This window comes from Tympanuchus pallidicinctus, unplaced genomic scaffold, assembly GCF_026119805.1.
Source record: "Tympanuchus pallidicinctus isolate F22 unplaced genomic scaffold, pur_lepc_1.0 scaffold5, whole genome shotgun sequence".
In the NCBI taxonomy this organism is placed as follows: domain Eukaryota; kingdom Metazoa; phylum Chordata; class Aves; order Galliformes; family Phasianidae; genus Tympanuchus; species Tympanuchus pallidicinctus.
The window spans coordinates 10083518-10108656 of NW_026294769.1; the positions used below are offsets into that span (position 1 = coordinate 10083518).

General features: G+C 42.0%; 1 protein-coding gene across 3 annotated transcripts in view; it reads right to left on the bottom strand.

Moving 5' to 3' along the window:
- Positions 1-24876, bottom strand: part of GRB10 (growth factor receptor bound protein 10) — a 138901-nt gene extending 114025 nt beyond the window's left edge. Inside the window, exons 1-2 of one of the 3 annotated variants that reach the window (XM_052703513.1) lie at positions 24749-24876; positions 24478-24625 (exon numbers count right to left, since the gene is read on the bottom strand). The gene's annotated coding sequence lies outside the window, so the exon portion shown is untranslated. Of the gene's footprint in view, positions 1-24477 lie in introns of all 3 variants that reach the window. The other 2 variants (XM_052703514.1, XM_052703515.1) reach the window with 2 other exon arrangements.
- Between the last annotated feature and the right edge of the window lie 263 nt (positions 24877-25139).

Sequence of the window (25139 nt, forward strand, 5' to 3'; positions counted from 1 at the left end):
AAACTATAAAGCTGCTGAAGGGGAACATTTGTTCTCAGAGGGCGTAAGCTCCAAATGTGGTGAAAATACCTTCTGTAATTTCTTACTCTACATACCAATGTATTTTAACCCTCAGAACACTTCTACCCCAAGCTTGGAACCCATGCTCAGGACCCACCCACATTCTTCCATTCCCAGTGTTGTCCATTTGGTACTGGAAGTAGTGAGCCATGTTGCTCACTCAAGTAAACCTATGTCCAGAACTGGATTATATCTCTACTACAGGATAAGAAAAAAAACTTTGTTAAAACCCAGTGCTGCTTGAAGAGATGGCCTCATATAACTTCCTGCTTTAGACAAATACCTGCCAGAGGTTTTCATGTTGCTTTCTCATGAGAAGATACACATTTTCTTTACCTAAAGCTCTGCTACTTACGGATCTCACAGAGATCCCTTCCTTGTAGTATCTTTTCTCCTTCACTTGAGCTGTAGTACCAGTACCTGATAGTCTGTCCACTTTATAGCTTTGTTGGTCTTAGGCAAATTCTGCTATGGTTTAGATGCCATCACGCATTTGTTTTCTGCAACATCTTGCCTATGTCTCTTCTAGTTCAGGAACTCATGTGAGTCAATAGCATTTTCATGAGAACTGTCTCAATTAACTAAACGTTAATCTCTTCATTAAGCAAAACAAGACAAAAAATGCTTCCCTACTTCAGAACACAAGAGAAATGAAGCTGGATGTCACTCAAAAGCAAGGCTTGAGGAAGCTACCTCATAGGAAAGAAGTTTTGGGGTTTTTTTGCATGGTGTAGGAGATGCTGTGGTTCCCAGAAAAGCTTCAAGTTGTAAGCCAGCCCAGTGCTGTCTCCTGAACTATAGTCATGCCATCATACTCCATTCCTGCTGAAGTGCAACCCTCTGTGTAACAGCATGTTGCCCAATAAAGTATTTTGGTAAATTGCAGTGTGACTACTCAGAATGGTGAGGTTAGTGGCAAGAATAACAAGGATATCATTTTTCCCATAATTGCAAGCAGAAGTACCAGCCAGAAAAAAATCTTACAGCTCAAGAAGTTTAGGGTGGTAAAAAAAACCACTGACAACAGATGGAGAAGTAGAAACACTAAGCAAACAAACATAAAAAAAAAAAAAAAGACACACCTGAATTTCAACCAGGGTCTGAGAAATGTGAAAGCATGATTGCTTTCTATCAGGCTTTGATGACAGAGCCCTCAATCTTTTGACACAGACAAGTGCTCAGCTAGTGAAGCCTTTTAAACTTCTCAGATCTTATGATACATATATATATATATATATGAGATATATAATATATAATATATATTTATATATATTATATATATAATATTATATTATATATATTATATATATTATGTATATAATATAATAAAATATAAAATATAAAATAAAAATATAATAAAATAATATATATGTAAGATATATATATAAAAAATATATAATATATATATATTATATATATCATATATATATCTATATATAAAAGATACCTTGGAAAGAGTAGAATTGTTTCCCTTTTGTGCCATGTGAAAACACTATCCAGGGACTACAGTCCTACCACCTGCATGTGAGCATCACTGAGGTTTTCATTCTTTGGTGACGTGGAACAAGATGTCTATAGAGAAAATGAACAGCAAAACTAACAAGTGTCCCTGTATGGTCAGGCAAATTCAATATAGGGATTCTTACTTATTAGGAATCTTTTTGAGGAGGATATTTCTTTACACTTACATGGCTCCATTTGTATGAATACTTCTGAGTGAAGTTCAGGACATTCTCTTTGTTTTGAGAGTTTCTTTTCTTCGTATTTTTTTTTTCCTAATACATTAGCAGAGGTCCCACAAGCATTAGAAATCAGCTACTCACAGTGCAGCCTCAACAACCACCTGTAGAAACAGCCAGCCAGAAGAGCTGCAGGTGCTCCCTTGACATCGGATTTCAAGAACAAATGGAAACAAGTTAGTCAGGTGCAGCAAATTACCCCCCTAACAAGCCAACCCTGCTTCACATCAAGAAAAAAATCCAGTGAAAGTCGATGGCAGTTTAGGAAAACTCATTTTATTTGCTATCAAAAAGGACCAAGCTGTCCATGCAGCCAGCAGCGGGGTCTGAAGTGAGGGGCCAACCACAGAGCAAGGCCACACCACTGCCGCAGGTTCCATTCACCATGCCTGTGCACAATTCCCACTGCTCGGCATCAGCACGCAGCTCTTGGTCAAACCACAGCCTACACAGCTGGTGGTCACTTGCACAGGGATGGCAAGGGAGCAGTTAAAAGCGTGGATTTCACAAGCCCGCAGTTACAAAACAGATATGAGCAAGTACTGTGCTGGCAATTACAACTCCAGCTTTATTTTATTTTTTTCCTACCATAAGAGCAGATGTTGCAGTTATTTGAAGGTTTTCACAACCTTAATTGTTGACCTTAATTGTTGTTAATCTTTCCCATGCAGTGGAGACAGAGAGACGCCACCCGTGTTTTCTGAAGAAGATAGTGTCCTACGGCGTATGAGTAATAAAAGACAGCATTGTCTGCTTTCTCCCTCCTGTATGAAATATGAGAGCGTTAAGATTGGCCAGCAGCATGGAAGAGAAGGGACAAATGAGTGACTCAGCGATTTTATTTATTTTCTGCAGGACACATCTGCTGCAGAACAGTGCTGCGACACTGAGGCTGCTTTTCCTCTCCCTGCCCTGAGCATGGAAAAGCTTCTGAGCGCCAATGAAGGAAGCACTGCATTTAGACTTCAAGATGCCTGAAACAGCTGATCCACAGAGCACTCTGTCCACCTCATTGAGCATCACTGAGCTGTAGTATTAAGAAGCAAAGTGTTGAGTATAACAGTGCAATATTAAGTTTCATAAACAAGTTCTCACACTAGGCAAGAAAGTAACGTTCCAGCCTGTACTTAGGATTGTTGCAACAGATGCACAAAAGTTTTCCTGGTCTTCCCTTGTGCTAATTGGAGGCTTGACAGAGACTTCTTGCTCATCAATGGAAGCTCATCTTTTTGCCACAGACCATGGAGACCGTTTTCTAAGAAGTACATTCCTCCAAATTTGTTCTGCCAAGTGTACTTGAAGATGTTAACTCAGTGTCCCAGTAACCTGAGAACCGCCAACACTGAAGTGGGACGCTGAAGTTCCTAAGTGAAACACAGGATGTACTGATGCTGCAAAACGCACTCCTAGCCTAAGACATAAGCTCCAGAAGTCAGGATGGGGAAGATCAGTTTCATGTTTATGTTTAGCTTCAAACAAATGCCCAGAGTGAACTTGGATACAAGGCCAAACCCAAAGACCAGACTGAAACGGCATGTGTTGTTTCAATGCAAAACACAATAAACTAAATCTTTCCTTGCTCTCACCCTACAATTCACCTTATCTGCAAATGTTTTTAAAGTTCTTTAACAGGAAGAAAACAATGAACTAACATCACCTAAGCACTGTTGTTCTGTTTGCTCGCTGAAAGAGAAATAGTATAAAATAAAAGTTGCAAAGTCAAGCTTCAAAAGCTCACCAGGCACCATACATTAGGCAATGGCTGATAAAGGACAGCTCGGGATGTTTTAGAAGACAGAAGTTACTAGAATGGAAGGAATACAGACAATATTTTTGATTGAAAACATCAAACTGCCAAGCTATTAATTACAATTTAAACTTCAGCATACCTCATTTGAGTTGGACATAGCACAGCAGATGGTAAGTTCAGATTCGTTTTCAGAAGCAAGTTTGCAATCTAAATCCTTTACAATCTAGAGTATGACAAAGAGTGAGGTGATAAAGTTGTTGACAAGGTGAACTATTAAGTCACCTTACCTAGAACATCACCCAAAGCATGGTGGAACAAATTCACGATCCTGAGCAACTGAAAGACTAACTCTGACTTTCCATAAACCGAAGCCAGTGTATAAAAAAAATTAGTAACAACCCCATCCTTGAATATCACTGCAATAGCTATCTTAAGGCTTATTTGAAAGCATCAATTTGATGTTCAGAAGACAGACAATACCTCACATGGAAATACAGCATTCAGAATTGAGAAACTGCTGCAAGCAAAGCAGAATCATGACAAGTCATTAAACTCAAGGCACACCCACTTCTCAAAACCTGTGGGCTGTTATGACACCAGAAGAGTAAAATAGAATTAGAAAAAGTACAGAGGAGAGGAATTCCGACAGCAGAAATTAACAGGCCCGAATCTTTCAGCTTTGAGGAAAACAGAAGGAGAAGACAGACATCTAGTCAGTTATGAATGACACTAGCACAATGCCCAGAAAATTGACTATTCCCTCTCAAAAGGAAAAGGTAGATAAAAGACCTAACGTGGATAAGGGATCAGAGAAGAAAAAAAAAAAAAAAAAAAAAAAAAAAAAAAAAAAAAAATCACTTCCATGGGATGATCTGGACATATAAGTATGTTAAAATAATTTAGGCTGAGTACTTGAATCAGCTTGTCAAAAGCTCCTTTTCCCTTCTTTGGAAAAGGAGCCCTGTAACAATTCAATTTTCAAAGAGAGAAACCAAGACAACCAGAAAGGATTTTGAAGCCACCAAATTGGCCCTGAGCACAGACAGCAGCAGAAGGCAGGTTCCTGAGCCACAGGCTCTGCAATTCAAAACATTGCTACCTTCAGCTACCAGCACCAGCGTCCCCCTGCTCAAGGTCGTGTCCTCCCCTAGAGGCTGCAGGATAGAGGGCTACTTACCCCTCTGCTGGGCTCATTAACATAGCACTTCCACAGGTTGTGAGTGACAATGCAAGTTAACAGCACTAGTTCTTTTTAAAGTTAATATTCCTGCTGTGAATGTGGGTGCTAGATACAAACCTCACTGTGATGGTGAAGGAAAACTGGAAGGACAGATACACCGGAGATTAAGAAGCACAGCCTCAGCTCTACCACACTGCATCCTCCAGAAGGTAATGCACCACTTAACAGATTTGTACCTTCAACAATTTGGCACAGACCTAAAAACTGCAGTTGCTAGGCATCTTCCAAATAGAATTCACTTTTAACAGCAAGTCCTGCTGAGTGCTGCAGTATGCAGAAGGTAGAATACATATAGCTTGTGAGTTGACAAGCACACGCCTAAACACTAGCTCTATACAACACAAAACACAAACTCCTTCACCAGAGTGTCTGTCCCACAATTTTCTATAAGAATTTCCTGCACCTAGGATGTGCTGCATCTCAGCATGGATTACAAAAGGTGTCATTTTCATGCTGGGCAATTGACAAAGGCTCTTCCTTTGCGTATCAGGACAGAACAAGAGCAAATCTAAATGCAGGATTTAAAAAAACATGAGACTTTGTACATCAGAATGAACTCCTCCTAAAATCACAAGTCCAACGCTGTACTGAAAGCTGTTAAGAGTCAGCAACTGAACAAGGTCTCAAGCTCCTCTTTCATCAGCCTTTATTTTGAATGAGATGAAAAATAAATCCAAAATAGCATGAGAGTCACAGCACCAAAAGATTCTGGTTTTTTCATGTTCCCAAAATAACATGCTAGAAAGATATCTACAGAAATACCTTTTCGGTGCATTCAGCTTTCATCTCAAGCATCGTCACGATTCTATCCAACGTGGTATTTGCATAAAGCTACACGAAGCACTACCTCATCAGCAGCCACATTCCGACAAGGAGAGAGAACTGGAACCAATGGCTTCAAAGCACCAGAGCATTCACATACCATCTCCTCGTGTACAGAGAAATTCAGATTCCACTAGTTTACCTCACTGACATCTGAGTGATCTAAGAGATGGTGGCAGTAAGTAGTGTCATCAGAGGTAAAGCCATCAGGGAGAAAGTGCTGAAGTGGAAAATCATGCTTTGTTTCAGATGCTTAAAGATGCAAACTGTTTTCACTGTACTTTTTGACCGGGAAAAGTTTTGACAGGGGAAAGTGAGCAGCAGCAGTATATTTGGGTAACCATACCCTGTTTCCTTTATCTCTCCTAGGCAAATCAGGGAAGGATGTCTTCTTTGGACAAGTGTCTGCTCCTCAGCTCACCTCAGCATTCCACTCATGGGGAAGGACAGCCTGCTACCTGTGGTGAGAGGGCACAGCACAGCCACCATCACCTCCCACACTCAGCCTTCTAGGAATTTCCCAAGTGGCTGCTGCAGGATTAGGAGCCATAATGCTGTCAAACACTACAATATCAAAATCTGAATCAAAGTACGCAGTCTCTCTTAAGAGGAGGATTTTTCTTTTTATTTTTAAATGTCTGGAAAGGCATCTGAGAAACACCATCAGGAAGCAAGGTCAGAACTGGCAGCTCTGCAAGCAAGACAGTAGGTCTTACTTTCACGTTGTACTCTGCCTACTACTTTAGATTACTGATTGCAGAGCAACAAGTTATTCTCTCCCTAATTGGGTCCCAGTCTAAAATAGCCCTGTTATTTTTAGTACAGTACTTAAGTATCTAACCGTGGCCTGCACTGCAAAAGCTGGCATGTGTCCCTGGCCATACCAGAAATTCCAATATTAAACAAGAATACACATGCCACATATCTAGGCCGATTTTTGTTCTTCTTTGTTGTCTTTAGTGGGAGACTTTAAAGACATTAAATGCTAACAGCAGGCCAAAAATGGCACAGGCATATTCGCTAATGTTGCATTTAAAGCCTCTCTACCAGCTACTGTGTGACAGGGGAATCAACACAGCAAGAAGAGAGCACAGGGCAGGGTGGCAGTGGTGGAGAGTTCTATAGCACTGATGAGTTAAAGAAAAGACAGTCAACTTACAAGATAATGCTTAGGTAGAAGAGAATGGGAGTATTTCACTCAGCTTTGCTTACTACAAGTCTCACAAGTTCTGAGCCGCTAGAGAAGAGAAACTCTAACTGGAGCCTGTAACTCATTGCTCCCCTGCTCCCTTTCATGCTGCACATACACACTGATAAAGTTAAACTACTGTTTAAACACGTATACACACACACGGGATTATGTAAGCCATGTCTGACAAACAACACACTACTGTAAAAGAAACAAGAGAAGATCAAAGCAAGACTTCAGCATTTCCAAGTCAGCCTTCCCACCTTCCATCAGAGGAGTGACCACTGTCCTGCAACACACCAATTCCGACATATGAAAACTAGAACAGGATCAGAAGCATCATCAAGCAGTTCTAATAAGGTCTGTCTACCTCCCGAGATTACTTCCTCTTACCATGCACTGTCATCGTGAACACATTTTTGTTAGACAAGGAAGAACAGCTTTCTAAAAGGAATTTATTCTGCCCTTTTATCATACGTTTTGGAGAAAGGAAGTCAACTCCCTGGAACAGCTTTCAAGAGAAGATTCTAACCTGAAAGGAGACTGCCAGCCAACAAAAATTTGTTAGTGTCTATTACTACTAGACCATCTGTTCTCGAAACTGTATGTTCCTTTTCAGAAGGAACAGTTTTGTGAACAGTTTTATCATTGTTCTTTGTTTCCACTCCATAAGCATCCCCTTACCCAACATGTTTCTAGATCTGGTTATGACACATGGCCAAAACTGTAGTTTATCTAGTCATCTGGGAGTATATTGATATAGTTGAGTGCTTTTTAAACAATCATAGTCTCAGACAGCAGAAGCACCACACAAAACCTCACAGAGCTTATGAATTATAACTGAGCTGACTGGAACATCAACTAAATAACGTACTCAAACTCAAATTTGACAAAACTAGCTAACATGAAGATTCAACCTTTAAATGGTTAATGAGCAAACGCCAAAAAGGGCTGATTCTGGATGAAGGACTTTGCCTTTGTATTTTAAGACTATCTTCTACTATTCCCTCTCTTCTCTCCAGTTTAATTGGCTTCCAGTTAATCCTCAAGTCCAGTACGTTTAAGTTTTAATACTACCTACATATAACCAAAAACAGTAACAGTTGTTTCTTCCTCCCCACCAGCTACGCACATCATGCATAGTCCCTTCACCTGCATTATAACACAGCACTGAAAAGATTACTGAAATTCTTGCAAAAAGTGGAAGTGAAAACAAGATACAATAACAAGTAATTAAATAAAAAACCTCATTCTATAATTCTACAGCAATAAACTAGTGATCAAGAAAAAGAACAGTTCACTCACTTTGTCAGAAAAAGCTGCAGGAAACAAGATGGCCAAAACAAACAAACAAAACAAACCTAAAAATCTAATACCAATAAAAAGGAAGAATAATATAAAAATATCACAGATCAGACACCACTAAGGTGAAAATATTCTCTCAAATTATCTGGTTTTGATTGATTCATGAACATACTTATCAGTCAGAACTTCTGTTAAAAATTCAAGCCATTAGTAAACATTTTTCAGAATCCATAGAGGGCTGATGAAGTAACAGAGGCTGGAAAAGAGCAAACAGCAATGTCTTAAAGTGAGAGGGGAAAGGAGTGGAAAGAACCTAAAGAATGATAATCGTGTCTTATTTGCACTTGGATTGTTGTTAAATCTGTTAGCACTGAGAAGAAAATAAGAGATCAGAATAAAAAAAGCCTGATTGTTTATGGATAACCCAGGTCAAACAAACTCAACTTCCAACTCCAGAAAAACACAGCAGCAGTGAATACAGAATCCTGAAATTAGCAAAACCACGTCAAAAGATTCAACCCACATCCTTACAAAAATTAGGAAAGCTTTGTCCTACAGCAGACAATGAAAACAACCATCTTATGGTAGACTGAAAAGTGATTGGCAACTGAGCTTATTTGCTCGCAGTAAAAAGAAAAAACCTGAAAAGTTTTAAAAACCTGAAAAGTTTTAATAAAAAACAAAAAACAAACAAAAAAAAAACCACCCACAACTATGATACACTAAATAACTGCTGCAGAGATCTACCTAAAGATCTCCACTTCTATTCTAACAGAGATGCTTCAGGTAATGAAGGAAAAAATGAACTGTAAGACTTAGGACAGCTGCTAACTTGGATAAACGTGTCAGCTTGCTGGAAGACTGAACTGAAAGTAAATTTTACAAACTAGAAAAATCTCTGTTATGGAAAAGGCAAAATACCATATAAGAGTGTATAGGGAACATATGTGAGAATCAAGAAGTAGCAGTTCTGTTCTACTCATAGCTGATAAAGCTTCCAGCATGATGCTGTATCCAGTTTTCAGCAAATTTCAAAAAAGATCAATTGGAAAGAACCCAAGCAAAAGCAATAGGAACATCACGGAATTAGAAAAACATGACATCTGGGAGGGAAAGAAAAAAAAGATCTGGAATAAAAAAAAAAAAAAAACCGAATGAACTGGAGTTCAGCCAAACAAAGAGAAAGTAAGGGTCACAACAATATCCTTCATATATATAAGCCTGCTGCAAAGAAAGAGGAAAGAGTTCTCCATGCCCACAACCTTCAGAACAAGAAACCTAAGTTTAAAAATCAGCAAAGAAGATTTAGGAAAACATCACTGGGTGGAGTGGCAGGGAGGGTGTGGTGTGAGGGCACTGAAGAAAGAGGAAAGAAAAACACCAAATCAAAATTGCTGAAAGGAAAAAAACAATGAGTCAACAAACAGACTGACTGGAGAGTACATGGAGTCTCCCCATCAATGTTACTAAACTTCTGACAAAAAAAAGTAACTACTTTTTATACCTCAGCTTTTCATTGCCTAGTTGACCTCTCTAAGCTCTCCAGATCTAGGACTGGGCCGCAAAGAAATAAAGCTTAAAACCAATGTGTTGCAATGAGAAGGTCAATGAGACACATGCTGGCTGTAACTTCCTGAGCTGGAATAATTTCAGAGAAAGATAACCTGTTACAAACTCTGTTAAAATATCCTTTAAAAAAACATCTAACCAATGCACTTGCCTCTTGATACAGGATCCAACTATTTCCCAACACTACAAACCAACCAGAAATTAACAACAAAGAAACATGTGGCCAATGCCCTGCAGAGAACAGTGCACAGAGAACTTTTCTGGAGGACAAAGAAAAGAAGGGCCGCTTTGAGTCCACTGTCCTGAACATTATTATGTGCTTAGCCATAGCCTATGAGCTGCTGATCAAAATCACAAGGTTTCACTGCCTGTCAGGTTTTTGACAGGTACAAAGAGCGATGAAAGATCTTCCAAAGGAATGTGGAAGAGACTCATCTACATATGGTTGCTCCAGCACAATTAAGTGAAGTTAATTCTGTAAGATACAACCCTATCACACTGCAGCTTGGAATCAACACTAGGTACCAAGAGTGTCTGAAAGTTATTAAAAGAAGAAGAAATACATCTCAGTCCCTTGAGTATTTTTAGCTCATAAACTGTGAGCAATGAGATGTACCCACCAGCAGACACCAAGCCACATCTACATTTGTTCTGTGTAAAACCCTGGGGAACATTTACGAGGGTGGGGAAAAAAAAAAAAAAAAAGAAAAAAAAAACACCACCACCAAACAACTCTCACTAGACACAGATGCAAATGTTTTCATCTTACTCAACTCATTTTCTCTCCCAAACTCACCTTCACATACACAGCAGTTTGGCTTCCACCACTTACATCAACTGAAGTAGTCTGGGACGTGTATTTTACAAATCTCACAAATCCTCTGCTCCTGGGTACAGCACTGAGCTTGGATTTTAGCTGTGCAACTGAAAGGTATTTAAAGGAAGCCACAAAGGCTTAAGGGTGGCTTTCACATTGCATCTGCTTTATAACATACAGTGTCAAAAAATATTTATCTGTCATCTTTTTGTGAGTATACCAGAGCAACATGCTGATTCAGGGAGAAATATTTATAAGGCTGTTTCATGCAGTTTTTCTTAAATCTATCAACTAGACCTAACCATTTCTTGATTTAAGAAATAGGAATTTATGTAAATATCACAGCAACATCAAGGAGAATCTGTGAGTTAAGATCAGGTTTCTATGCTTGGGAGGGGCTCACTGTGGATTTACCAGATTAGCAGTGGTGCCCTTCCCTCACTATCAGGAATGACTTTCCACTCCCTGCTTTGCATCTTCACAACTGCAGATACTGGGATGGTTGGAGTACTAGGCTGACAGTCCACAAAGGCAAATTACCAGTCCTTCCTAAAGAACGACAAAGCTGGAGGGAAAGAAAAACAAATAAAAATAGGCGTAGATGTTTTAAGTCAAGATAGCTGAGCAATCATTACCATTTCATAGCATTTAGAGGTACTATCATTTGCATTCAAGCCAGAAGTATTTTTGCTTAGCCACCTCACTGTGTGATAAACCCTGAGATTCTCGGCTGTCCAAGTTGCCACCTGACCACAACATGGCAAAAAAACATCTACTCAAAAAATGACAATTGTGGTTTAGAGTAACACTGAAGTCAGGCCAAATTTTAGATGTGCAATAGCTACCTGTATCCCACGTGGGATGTTTATCACACATTGCGGTATAAATATTCGGTTCTCTCCTGCTTTTTTTCCCCTTCTTCCTAACATTTCCTCCACATTTGAAAAGGCAATCATCTCACAAAATTTAATTTCCATAAACTGGGATTTAGAAACCAATACAGAGCAATATAGTGATCACACAGGCAAAACACCGCCCCTAGAAACAGAGGTTCAAGAGGGGCTCCAAAAAGCGGTACTCTCACTCTGAAGAGATCAGTTCTCAGCTCTGTCAGAACCACAACTTGGCCACCCCATAAGCTAAGACTGCTCCCCATCCCAGCTCACATCTTCCACACCCTCCTCACCTGAAGGATAGGACAGAAGCCTGCTTTATCATCACACTAGAACTATCTACATAGACCCAGAAAGCAATCTGATTCCTTCTTCTCTCACATTGCTGAGAAATGAGGGCACTGTAAAAGCCAAGCCAATGAACAAGTTCAAAGCTACATCAATATTGCCTTCTTCACATCTTCCTTCATCCGCACTGACACACATGACCAGAGAGGTTGCTTAGAAAAAAGGAAATCAAATCTTCAAAAGCAGACTAGAGTAGCACTTATTTCTTCTTTTACAGCAAGAATAACTGTTAAGGAAAAGAAATATTTTTAGTTGATGCTTATTTGCACTCAAAAATTGGTTTTCCAAGAGTGTCATTTTATGCTGCAGTGGTACTTGGTGGAATAAGTTACCTAGTTATATCAGTACTTTTAAATAATCCCAGAAAACAGTGGGAAGAATAAACTGAAGCTCTCTCCTCCAAACCCCTCAAACTTCATGTGTAGCTGCAGCAGCAACAAGCTTCCAAGGTATCACAGAACCTAAAGAAACCACGGCCTTATTAAAACCACATCCTTGATACCAATGGACACAGATAAGTTCTGTGCATGCAACATTACTGAAAGGCTTCCATATGAGATCCCAACAGTATCAATGATGCATTCCATGAGAGAAGGATGCAGATTGTTTAAAGGAATTATGAAGGAGACAGGCCCACTTCCTGCTAAAGAGCATAATACTGGTGGAACGCATACTCTACTTACTAATACATTTCAATTGAAGACATGACAATGACGCACTAATCCTTACTTGCAGAAGGATGCTTAACACCTATGAGAAGCAAATATATTCCTCCTTTCACTTTTCCCTGTGTTCTCACTTCCCACACATTGTGAACTGCCAGCTTTATCTAGACACCAGTTGCAAGACCTGTAACAAACTTCACCGCACCACAAAACTACTTTAATATTCATTAAAGATCCCCTATGAGCACGTCTCCAACACCCATAAGGTATTCCAGAAGCTCTGTGCAGATGTTTTCTGCACATAGAACCTGTACTCTCTGTGATATAACCTTGGTTTGACCTAGTATCAGCATAGCACACTAACATAGTGCAAAGCGCAAGGGTTGAACTCATCTTACCCAAAGATCATTTATTTTAAAGCATACCTCTAGCCTTTTCTAGACAGCTTGAACTTGCCCTGATTCAGTGAAAAATACCAGTGATTAGTTCCATTTCACCTTTAGGAGAGCCTGCTGAGGAAAGATTATTAATCTTTCAGACATTGATTCTTAGAAGTCCTCTTAGGTACTTCCTCCACAACACTGTTGCTTACCACCAACCCCAGCTTGCAGCAGTTAGTCATCACTGGGGACTTCCACCAGCTCTCCTGACGCAGATATATATATACTCCTCCCAACCTTGGACCTCAAGAGAGAAAGGGAGTATTTGGATAGCAGGGAGGAAGCCAGCACAGCCATAAGGCTGCTCAATGCAAGGCTGGAGGTATTGCTGAAGAGCTGCACGGAGATGGCCCTGGTTGAAGAATAGAAGGGGGACCAGAAGGAACCATTTGGGAACTTCTATTCTGTACCTTCAGCAAACTAGGATCTATAAGAGTTTGAAAGCTCCTTAGTCAAAGTATACATTTCTTTGTGTACAGACAATTAAGACTCAGAACTAGAGGATGCCTGCATACTTGTAAGAAGTGAAGAACAGCTACAGGATGAAAACACTGCTGCCCACATAGCACAGTGATTTATGGCTCAAATATAGGTTTAGGCAAAAATTCACTCTGACCACACAGCTTTAACGTAGATTTGTATTCAAACACTGACTTTAGACAAGCCACAGTCAAAAGAAAAAAGTCCCCACGGATGCTTCTGTCTGGTTAAGTCCTCCCTGAATCACTGCCAAAGCCATTATAGATGTGACATGGCTGAAGTCAAGCAGACAAGTCTGCTAGATCTCTGCTGAGAAGACAAAGAAGCCTGGCTGAACTACACAACCATGTTAGCATGCCCATAACATTACTTCTGTCGTTCATTACTTCCTTCATTCCAATAGCCCTAAATCCAAATAAACGGGGACTGAAGCATTTACAGCAAATGTTGCTTATAAATTTGACCTTTATTCAGTAGCTGCTAAGCTATAGTACAGAGCACTCAAAAGATGGAACAGTAAGACTATTTAATATATATTTTTTCCAAATGACTTTTCAAAAAAGACAGAACATTATTTTAGACCAAGGCAGACCCCTGTAAAGAAGGCCCAGGATAGATCTCTTCCTCAGAGCATTTGAAAGTTCACATGCTACAGAGTTGGTATCTAGCCAGAAAGTCTGAGCTAGTCATGTAGCTCATTTTTAGCATTAGAATTACAGAAAAAATGCTAATGGTGAATGTTTCTGAAGAGAAACAGCATTCACTACTGTGTAATCAAGAACCTAAGAACTCAAGAAACCAAATTTCAGCTCTTCACAAGTCCTGGCCAGTAAAACAAGTAAAGCCATGATCTGTCACCCAACCCCAAAAATGATTCCACATTTCCAAGGTAACCAAAGACAATTCTTCATTTTTACCACAGGCAAGGATAGTAACTGAAATTACTAAGCAGCATCTTATTTTGCTGTTTCTTTGCTTCCCCACCTCCCACCTCAGGTTAAAGAATATAAGGTTTAGCAGGGCTGAGAAATTTGCAGCTCTATGAAATGCAGCCCCTCAAGATTCACAGGAGTTTGAGTGAGACCTGCTCAACAGAAACTAGTATCGTTTCCCAGTAGACACAACAGCAGTCATCCGTAATGCCTTTTATTTTTTTCCCCTGCTGTAGAGATCACTTTTCAGAGCTGAGCAGAAATCTTGGGCCTGTGAGACGCAAAAAAAAAAAAAAAAAAAATGTTCCAGGAATAAACATTTCGACCCATGACTGGCCTGAAACAAGCGTGTTTTACCATAACGGGCAAGTGAATCCAATCTCCGTTTTCCCCCGTAGCACTGAGGTAAGTATGAACATCTATTACACTCAGTATTTCTTGTTACATGAATAATGATGGATTTATTACCAGTTACTTCCTTGGTGTTTCTGGCTTATGGCGATCGTATCGTAAGATACAGCTACACACTACTTGCATAATCACCTGAAACTGCAGATGTACTATTTGTGTTCTTCAAGTGCTATAGAAACATTTGTGTTATGGCTGAGTTACTCAATCAAAAAATCCCCACCTCACACTGACACATTCTGCATTCATTTTAAGAAAACAACCAAATGACGTGCATCTAAAAAAGACTGAAATTGAGACACCATCACTCAGGTTCACATTTCAGGGTAGTATGCAGATCAGATACATAAGACAAACTCAAGTTCATCTCTCCAAATCCATACACACACTGCAAAAACTAAATACATAAATAAAAATTCCCTTCCACAGCTAACCCTTGCAAATTCAGCCAGCCACTAGAAATGCTACGCAAAGCCAGATCTAACCAGCAGCTTGTCTGCTTGCACAGCTCTGTAACATGTTTAGAAATTTGTAGGAATAAAAACTTATACTGGGGCTTCATGAAAATAAATAAATAAATAAATAAAAATAAAAAAAAATAAAAACCAGCAGGCTTCCCTGGCTGAGCTGGCCCAGCAGTTTGCTATCACTGAAAGAAAACAAGATCCAATCTTCTTTTTGCCATATCTTCCCTATCCTTTTCCTGCAAGGGCATGTCTCTTTGGCTGCCCCACTGCATGCTTCCCAGAGATGATCCCATTCTCTAATCCAGAAAGAAACCAATTCATGAGAAAACAAGCATGCAGAGCAGCTCTATGCCTAGTTACAGCCAGCACTGAGCACATATAGCAAATGAGCAAGATGGCATAAGATAATAGACATTCTGGGAAAACGACATCATCTTTCAGCAGCAGTGAGCTCCTTGCATTGCTCACACCTTTTGCCTCTTTTTCACAAAAGCTTATTCAATCTTTTCACATCTGCAGACTTTTCATAACAAAATTCAGTATTTCAGCATTAGAAAAAAAAAAAAAGTGACTTGTGTCACTTCTGGTTGTATGCTACCTGACTCCTTGACAATGTACTGAGAGCTGCCAAATTGACCTGATGAGTTACTCCCGTGATCTACAAAAGTATCACCTTGGCTTGCCTGAATTTCAAATGACGTGGGGAGGAAATCTTGTAAGGAAGAGTTGGACTACTATACATTAAGAGGACAAGAAGTACTCAGAAAAGAGTACCAGCAAACTTAAAGTAGGATCATTGCAGCACAGAACCCTTCCTTCAATCTGTTTTCTCAGTGTCACCCACAAAACCTTTTTCTACTGCTGAGAAGAGTTGGACCACACAAATCACATGCTTACTAAAACTGGCTAAGACTAGCAAACCATCTTGTCATTCTCTACCTACGACAGTATCAGTAGGACTGTTTTCCAAAGAAGAGGTGAGGAGAAGGTTACCTGACTGTAATTCAACCAAGTGTTATCATACACCTGCCATTCACAGCATCAGCTGTGGATCCTTTCGCAATGCTCCTCTGACTCTCCGTGTGTTAACAGCGTAATCCTCCTCGCTAGCAAGGAACTCCAGAGAGATTTTTCCTGACCTTTTCAGCATCAGCACTGGAACAGCAAATGCATATGAAATCAAAAAAACAAGCCCTAGCACACAGTGAAGATAGCATTTGCACTCCTACAGCTCATCTCATAGCCTCCTTGTTCGATTCTCCCAAAGTCTTTTTGAAAATAAAACCAATGCCTCCTCCAAAGCCTTTTAGATGTTAAATGTCATGGCTGTGGGTAATGCTACAATATCCTACCAGTTAAGAATTTCAAAAGCCATCAGCTTATGGAAATCAAATATAATCTGTGACATTATATTTTGATCAGTCCTAGAGCATAGTAATGAGCTATTTTGATCTCTTTCTCCTTGCAGAGCCTTCGCTAAGAGTTATCACTTAAAAACAAGAAATGAAGCTACAGTTCTAGCAGCAAGGAAAAAAAAAAAAAAAAAAAAGACAAAAGCCAAGTTTTCCACCTCAACTTTTTGGAGTTCAGAATCCACAAGATAAAACACTTTATTATCACAATGGAAAAAAAAAACAAAACCACAGACTTCAAGTTGATGAGCTCTTTCATAGATTGTTAAAAATACATAAATATGTGCCTAAAGCATAGATCCTGGTAGTGAATCTGCCTCTAGGGTAAAATTTAATGGCAAGCAGTAGTCTGTCCTCAAAATTACACTGCACAGATGCTTTTCTCTTGAAAACTGTTTACTACACTCCTTGCGGTGACCAAGCACAGTAACTTGAACGTAACAGTTGAAATGAGGCAAGAAAAAATAAAGCAATCCGACCCACCAAGAAAGCGTTTGCTGGCACTTGAGCCATTGCTCTGTGAAATATCAAGGCTTGAATTCTGACATAATCCCCTGACATCTTGGGTGATGTCAGCACAAGCAGCTATTAGAATGAAGAATGATCACCCACAAGACATTAATTCGGGAAGAATCAATGGCCTTGTAATATATATCCCTTCCTTAACGTTCTCCTAAATGGACTTTAATACATTTAAGCCAGAAGGGGAAGCAAGACTATAAGAAAGACTTTGGCACAAGACTAAAATATCACAAGCTTCTGAATTTTCAGCTTTCCAGGCTCCCTGAAGTTTGTGCTTTAATAGAATAAGATTTACTTACTACTTTTCAAGGACATTCAGAGCTTTTAACAGCATACTAAGGAAGGTGCGAAGTCCTTCTCACTTTCTCCTTCCCAAATCCCATTTAAGAGGAAACCTTCTCTGCCTCACAGTTCAGCGTAGATGAACTCAGGAAAGAAGTTAGAAAGGACCTGTTATCACCTACCTCCCCCCACTCCCCCAAGAAAAATCACACTCATTTTGGCTCTTGAAAGCTTTTCCCTTAGTTCCTTCTAATATATAATATTGTCCTATTATCTTCAATTAGAATCAAGATCTGGGGAAGTTCACTCTAGAAAAGGATCCAAATCCCTGTTGCCAGTTAGTTCTGAATCCTGAAGCACTCTACAAATATGTGAAGCACGTACAGTTATACAGCACAGTGGCAATTCCCTGATCAAGAATATGTTTAAGTGTTGAATATATTAAGCATAACAGAAATATCCACAGTGAATCAGACTCAGGTAACGTGACAAGGATTCCCTTCCCCATTGTTTCAGAACTTACAGTAGCATCTGAAGATGACTTAGAATGAAGCTAATCAAAGGAAAAAAAGAGCTTCTGAAAACTCTGTGATACAGACCAAGATGAACTGTAACAAAGCTGCAGCCTCATTATCAAGTCATCAGAAACACACAATTTAGATCCCAGGCATTAAAAGAAGTCTCCAAGCGTTCATCAAGTCTTCATTCCCACCATGACAATTCTACAAACTTAAGAGATTCTTCCTGTCTATTGATTTTCTCACCAGGGATACATAACAGAAGAACAATACTGTGTCGTGAACTACTATCCACCCTTATTTATCTGCAGCCTTCAGCGTCCGCAGGCTCTGCTTCATAGCAACCACTTGTTTTCTCCCATTTATCTGTTGACATAAACTCTGCAGCAGTTAAGTCTGAAGGAAGCATAAGAACTACACTCTGAACTAATGCAGAAACCCCTACTGCCACTCAGCAGAAGAGCTCCCTCCCACTCCACTGTAAGTTTATTCAAACTGGATGGTATGGCATTTCCTCTACGGTCTGCCTGCCAGGAAAGTCATTTCCTATTTTCGTCCCGTTGAGACCTAATAGAAGCTGGCATTGGTCAAGGCTAGGAAGAATCAGAGGCCGGTTTGCTAGTGGTTTAACTAAACATGTGCTTATAATTACTCCAATCATCACGACCTGCATGCATACAACTGCCTTTTTGAAATTTGCCCACGTTCAAAGCTGAAGCCAACTCACTAAGAAATAGATTATTTGAAATATCAGCACTATTTCAGCAACTGTACAATAGTTAATAACCTAATCATTAACATAACTGTTGGGCATTAAGATCAACATATCTGCTCTGTTTACTGCTGTTGGCCTACAGACAACAGCTTAGCAGCAGGAGGGTTAGATAATGGGAAAAGCTCTCACAGTCTTCTACTGGAGCCCAGCAAAAGAACACAACAGAAATAGGACAGTGCTTTTCTTTCTTACATACTCTAGAATATTGGTCCTCAAGAACAGAACAGTCAAAATGTTCCCTGTAAACTTGTTTTAGGCACTCATCACCTCTGTATTCAAAGACCTCAACTATCAATGCAGTTCCAACACACTGAGGATATAATGACTTGCCAAAAATGATTTAAAGATTCCAAAAGGCTTTGGGAAGGAAGAAGTCTCTCACACTAATTTACATTATTACTCTACATGGAGGTTTTTATTTTGTATTTGACTTGCTGCTTTCCAAGTGTTGAGTGTTGAAGGAAGTGTTGCTTCCCTACTCAGCTCTGGTAAAGCCACATCTAAAGTACTGGGGAAACCAGATCCGTACGCAGCACAAGAGAGACAAAGGACACATCAAACATTCTTCATGTGAATGAAGGCAGAAAAGTCCTGGGTCTATTCAGCCTGGAGAAGAGAAGGCTCAGGGTGGGTCTTACCAAAGCACGTAAATACCTGACAGAGGGACTAAAGAGAAAGCTACACTCTTCTCAGCAGAAGCTACTGACAGGACAAGAGGGAAAACAATTTCATGTAAGCTGTTTCCACCTCAACACAAGAAAACACTTCTTTAAAGTGAGGATAATCAAACTCTGGAACAGGCTGCCCAGAGAACAAAAAGGAAGGTCTCCATGTGCAGAGCTATTAAAAATCTAACTGAACACAGTTCCAGGCAACCTGCTTCTACTGGGTCCTGCTTGAGCATGAGGGTCAGACTAAATCACATCAAAAGGTCCTTTTTAGCCTCAACAATTCTGGAAAATTAGTTATATTAGTTATGATAGCAGGGCTGAGGGGGAAAGGGCTAGAAAAATCCTTCATCCTTCTCAATCCTTATTTTAAGTTTGAGAAAGTTCCCCGTCCAGCAGAGAAAATAAGAAACTTGCATCTCACTATGGACACTGACATGAAATACGAACACTGCTATGCAAATACCAAGTTACTTTAAAAGTTCTTTTGGCTTACAGCAGAGTATTAGCATTGAGTTTTGAAAAAAACTCATGCGATTCATCTTACCTCTTCTCCACAGTTCATCTTTCCACTCTGAGTCCTTTACTTGCAAAAACCTCAAGAATCCACACAGCCCCCCTTTTCTCCTAATAGAGAGTGACTCACACTGTAGTAAGAATGTCTTCCAACAAGTTCTCAGGTTCACTGATGTCACTGGCTCTTCATCAGTTGAAGCCACAGAGTAGTAGAAAGGATTGGGTAGGAATGGATCTTTAAAGATCAGCTAGTCCAAGACCCTTACCACGAGCAAAGACATTCCAATAGATCAGGATGCTCAAAGCCCCACCCAAAGATCTGATCTCAGGTACTTCCAGTGATGAGGCATCTATGACATTTTCAGGCACTGTCCCACCACCCTCACAGATAGGGAGGGAGTGTCTCATAAGCTTCCTTAAAGTACTGAAAGGCTACGGTAAGATCCGTGAAACTCTGATGGCAAGTTGTGTCAGCAGTGTGCCTTGGCAGCCTAAAGGGCCAACCATACCCTGGGGTGCAGCAAGCCCAGCACAGCCCCTGGGCAAGGGGAGGGGCTGTCCCCTCTGCTCTGTGCTGTGTGGCCTCATCTCTGCATAAAGGTTTGGGTGCCACAATATAAGAAAGAAATAGAACTATTAGAGAGTATCCAATGAAGGGTTACAAAGTTGGTGGGCGATCCAGAGCAGAAGACATATGAGGAGCAGCTGAGAGCCCTGGATTTGTTCAGCCCAGAGCAGAGGAACTGAGGAGAGGCCTCACAGCAGCCTACAGCTCCACATAGGGAGCAGAGGGGCAGCTCAGCAACAGAGCCCAAGGGAATGGCATGGAACCGTGCCAGGGGAAGGCTGGAAGTCAGAAACAAGTTCTTCACCAGAGGTGGTCAGGCACTGCAACAAGCCCTTTACAGAGGTCAGGAAAAAGAACAGTTCACACCAACACTACTCTAAATTCAAGTTTGAATTTGTAATTCCCATCCTTACAGCTGTGTATATTTGGGCTCTGTGAATTGACCCACCCAAGGAAAGCAAAAAGGGGAATGAGTTCATAGGCAGCACATACATCATAAGTCCAAAAGCTGCTACAAACTACAATCACCACCACTTCCAAATGAATGTACTTCTGTGAAAAATGTAGCACCTGCCTCTAACATCAAATATCCACTGGCAAGACAGTGTCCAAGGGAAAAAAAAAGTGTGACAGAAAAAGTCTTTGTAAGTATATGCAACCAGACCTTAAAGTCAGGCTGTTCTGGTTACTTCCACCACTGAAGAGTTTAAGTCTGCTTGTAGACAGGATGCATTGCACTGATCAACAATTTCCTTTTCTACTGTACTCACAGTGGATTCTGGCTCCTTTGAATAGTTCTCCCCATATCTACAACACAAGAGAGAAGTCATACTGGGCTAGTAGGAAAGCCGTTGTCCAAGAAGATCATCCAATTCAACAGATGGCATGAGAATTGGAAAGACTTGGCAAAGGACAAGTTCAGAAGTGTACAGTTCAGCAAGTATAAAGAAAGCTAGTAATGTGACATCTGTTTACTTGACAATTATTACTTGTTACAATAGCCACTGGTTTGGGAGAACAATGATGGCAAACGACTACTTCGCCATAGCCTAGTTTAGGCTGTAAAGAGCTCTCCTGACCAGCAGGTATAAGCAGGGTAAGTAAAGTTCAATGCTCATAGAAGGACTGCTTGTCAACCTCATAGTTCCTAAAGAGATCTCAGTTTCACCTTTCAGTTAAAAGATCTCCATTCCTAGATTTCCTTAGGTAAAGAGTGGCAACTGCAGTATTTTGGACGTGTCCAGGAGCAGATCTCAGTTCCAAGAAAAACAATCCTTACTTCTTAGCCTGTTTTCCTACAGAAGGAGGCTTATGCAATCACCCTGTAAACAAGCCATTTGGCAAATTTCATGCAAGCTGGATAGAAGCAGAGGTCTCAGGAGTTACCTTTCCCATTTGAGAAAAAAGCAGGCTTGGTGGACCTATGCAAGGAACATGGCCCTTGGACCCTGCACAAGTACATTCAATATATAAGAACCCTTTACAAACACTGCTGACAATAACAGTTTTGTCAGAGCTCATGATGTATTTGACAAAGGAAAAGAATCACGAGACAAACCCAAAGACAAGTGGGCTTCCTCAGTCCTAGCTCTCACAAAATTTTAGGCTTAAAATGAAGAAAAGCACTTCTGTTGCCCACTAACAAAGTTCAAAGAGATTTAGAATAAGAAGATCCACGAATACAGCAAAACTACCATCCCCAATAGTTTTTGCTCGAAATCAACCCCAAACAAATCTTAGGCTTCTATGGTATGCCATGCAGAAATTAACAAGGTTTTTTCCCCAAGTTGTTTGCTGTAACCACTGAAATTTGAACCTGACCAAATACTTCAGTGCATCCTAAAAACACACCTCCCTGGTTATCAAAGAGGCACCCATCCATCTCCCACCTCCCAAGCTTCCAACACTACTCTGCCTCTGCAAAATAAAGTCCTTGAGCGTATTTCCCCCACACTCCACCTCCCACAAGAGAGCTCTTTGGTGTAAGAAAGAATTCTGCCTACAAACCTGTCCTCATTTCACACATCACTGTAAACCTTTATGCCCATGGCACAGAGGGGGATACAACAGCAGGGAGAAAAAAAATGTGACAGCACTGTCCCATCCCATGCCACACTGTGCAGGATTCCATTCAATTCCATAGCTGTCTGTGCAGGGGTAAGCTGCCCATTCCTTGCTATGTAGAGGGACATCTGATAGTTCAATACTGTCAGAAAACAAGCTCCCAGTACAATACTCTCCTGCTGCTGGCAGAAATGGCACATGACCCAGCTATGCTTTTCCTCTGCCAGCTGGGAACTCCCCACGTCAAAAGAATCCCTTTGCCAAAGAGATCCAGATACTTTTAGCCCATTTATACCCAGAGTGCTGCTGAGAACACAACCAAAGATCTCTAAAACCTTTGTGACAGTTCCTGCTAGAGTCAGAGCCAATTAGGTACTTGCAAGATAGAGAGTTGCAAGTGTTTGTTTTATTCACAAAGCACATGCTACAGTCTTAAGCAGAACTTCGGAACAGATTTGCATTTAGGCAGCACTTTTGGACTATACAATAAAAACATATAGAAGTACACTACTGAAATCCAGGTGCGGCCATATCTAAGGATAAAAGCCAACTCACACAGCAGTAAGGGAGGGGATATTTTGATTAATAAAACCAAGGAAAGACATGAAGTACCACAAGATCTTTAACAGGTAGCCAGGGCAAACAAAACCTACTTTAAGAACAAATAAAGTCCAAGCAAAGAAAATAAATCAGAGTATAACATGGTAAAACGACCACTGTATGAAGCACCAGGGTCCACTGCTCTGTCCATTTACCACTTGGAACAAGGCTACCAAACACCACTCTCCAGGCTTTATTGTTTGCTTTGCTCTGCATAGAATTTTAAAGCGTTCTGGTTCAGAGAAAGCAAGCTCTCAGTATCAGCACACAACCATGCAAAGCCAGCCAGAGGAGCACAGCCCTTGCTCAGCTCTGCTCTCATGCCTTGCCGTTAGGTGAGCTCTTTGGAGAGAGCAGCACACCGTCAGCCCAACTCCCTCCCAGTGGCTGGATGGCCAGGAAGCACAGCCAGAGCCATCACATCAAGTTTCCAGCCCATTTTCCTTTTCCACGCAGGTTTTCTAATCTCCATATGTTTTTTGTTTGTTTGTTTGTTTTTAACCTGCCCTCATAACTCACTCCTTTTAATCCCAGGATTAGCCTCACTGCCCTTCTCCATACCTTTTCTGGTGCTCTAAGTACAATGAGCCTCCGGATGCAGGAATAGATCGAGCTGGAGTATTAGGGCATCACTGCTGGGCACCCCACCACGTCTTTGTTAAAGCGAGGAACTGCTCAGCACCTTTATGGGGCATCATGCTCCATCCCAAAGTAGTGGCTCCCCACATCCCGCCACCTCAGTGCTGGTTGTTCTCCCCCTTCCCTCCCTTTATTCACTCTTTCCTTTCCTACGGAAAAGTAAGCCACGTTCTTGGGGCTGTTCGAGAAAACCCAAGCAGTGCCACTCTGACACAGCAGCAGCACATATTCCCTCTTCGACACATAGGAACGTGGTGGCAGACCACCACTTCAGATGGAGCAGGGCTGCTGAATCAGCACTTTCCGTCCTGCTGGCAGTACGGAGTTATGCGAGGCTTCAAAGGAGAGCAGGGAAAAAGGGGGGCGGGGGCGCTGGCACTTCAGCAGCACAAGTGGGCAGGAGGATTCTGCACGAGTTCGCCTGCCAAACCCATTAACTGCAAACTGTGCTTACAGAGATGCCACAGCGGCGTTCCCGCAGTTACACGAGGGGAGAGCCGCGTGCTCGGAAGGCTCCAACGGCCCCCCCAGCCGCCGGGCGCCAGCAGCAGGCAGCGCGGCCACGAGTTACCGGGACAGGTCCGCAGCACTCTCCCACGCCGAGGCCGGCTCGGGTCGCTGCCCGCGGGCACGGGGTTCGGGCGAGGGGCGCAGGCGGCCCCAGGAAAAGGAAGTCTGCTCCCCTCCTCCTCCTCCTCCTTCTCCTCCTTCCCCGGCCTCCGCCGCCGAGGAGCCGGCAAAGCCACCCCGCGGCCCCGGCGCCACCCCCCGGCTCCCCCCGGCCCTTACCTGCAGGGCTGCCGGCCAGCACCCGCCCGCCCGCGGCCCGCCGAGTTCCGGGGCTCGGAGGAAGGGGTCGCGCGCGGCCGCGGTGAGGATGGAGGGTGGTCTTCGGGGCGGCGGGGCTCCCACAGAGCACGAGTTTCGGAAAGCAAAACTTATAACAAAAATTAAAAAGAAAAAGAAAAAAAAAATCTTAGGAAGCGACAAAAAAAAATATTACAATTAAAAACATAAAAACAAAAACACACCCGGCGCGTACGGGGACCTCCGCGCCTACCTAAGGCGGCCCCGGGCTGCGGGAGGGCTCTGCGGAGAAAACTTCTGCCCGCGCCGCTGCTGCCGCCACCGCTCCCGCTGCTAACGGCGCCCCGTCGCCGCCGCGCGCTCGCCCCGCGCCCAGCTGACTCCCGCCGGCGCCCCGCCCCGCCCCGCCCCGCGCCCGCCCCCGCCGCACGCAGCCGCAGCCCCGGCCCGCGTCCCGCCGCCGCCGTGCCGTCGCCGAGGGCAGGGGTCGGGCGCTCGCCCCGCCGCAGCGCCCTTCGGCGCGGGGTGTCGGGGCCGGATGGCCTCGAACAAAAGCACGCGCACAGGTAGAGCGGGAGCGTGCTTTGCGGGAGCCGAAGGGACGCCCCTGGGTATCTGCGAGTGCGGAGCTGTTCGAAGACTCT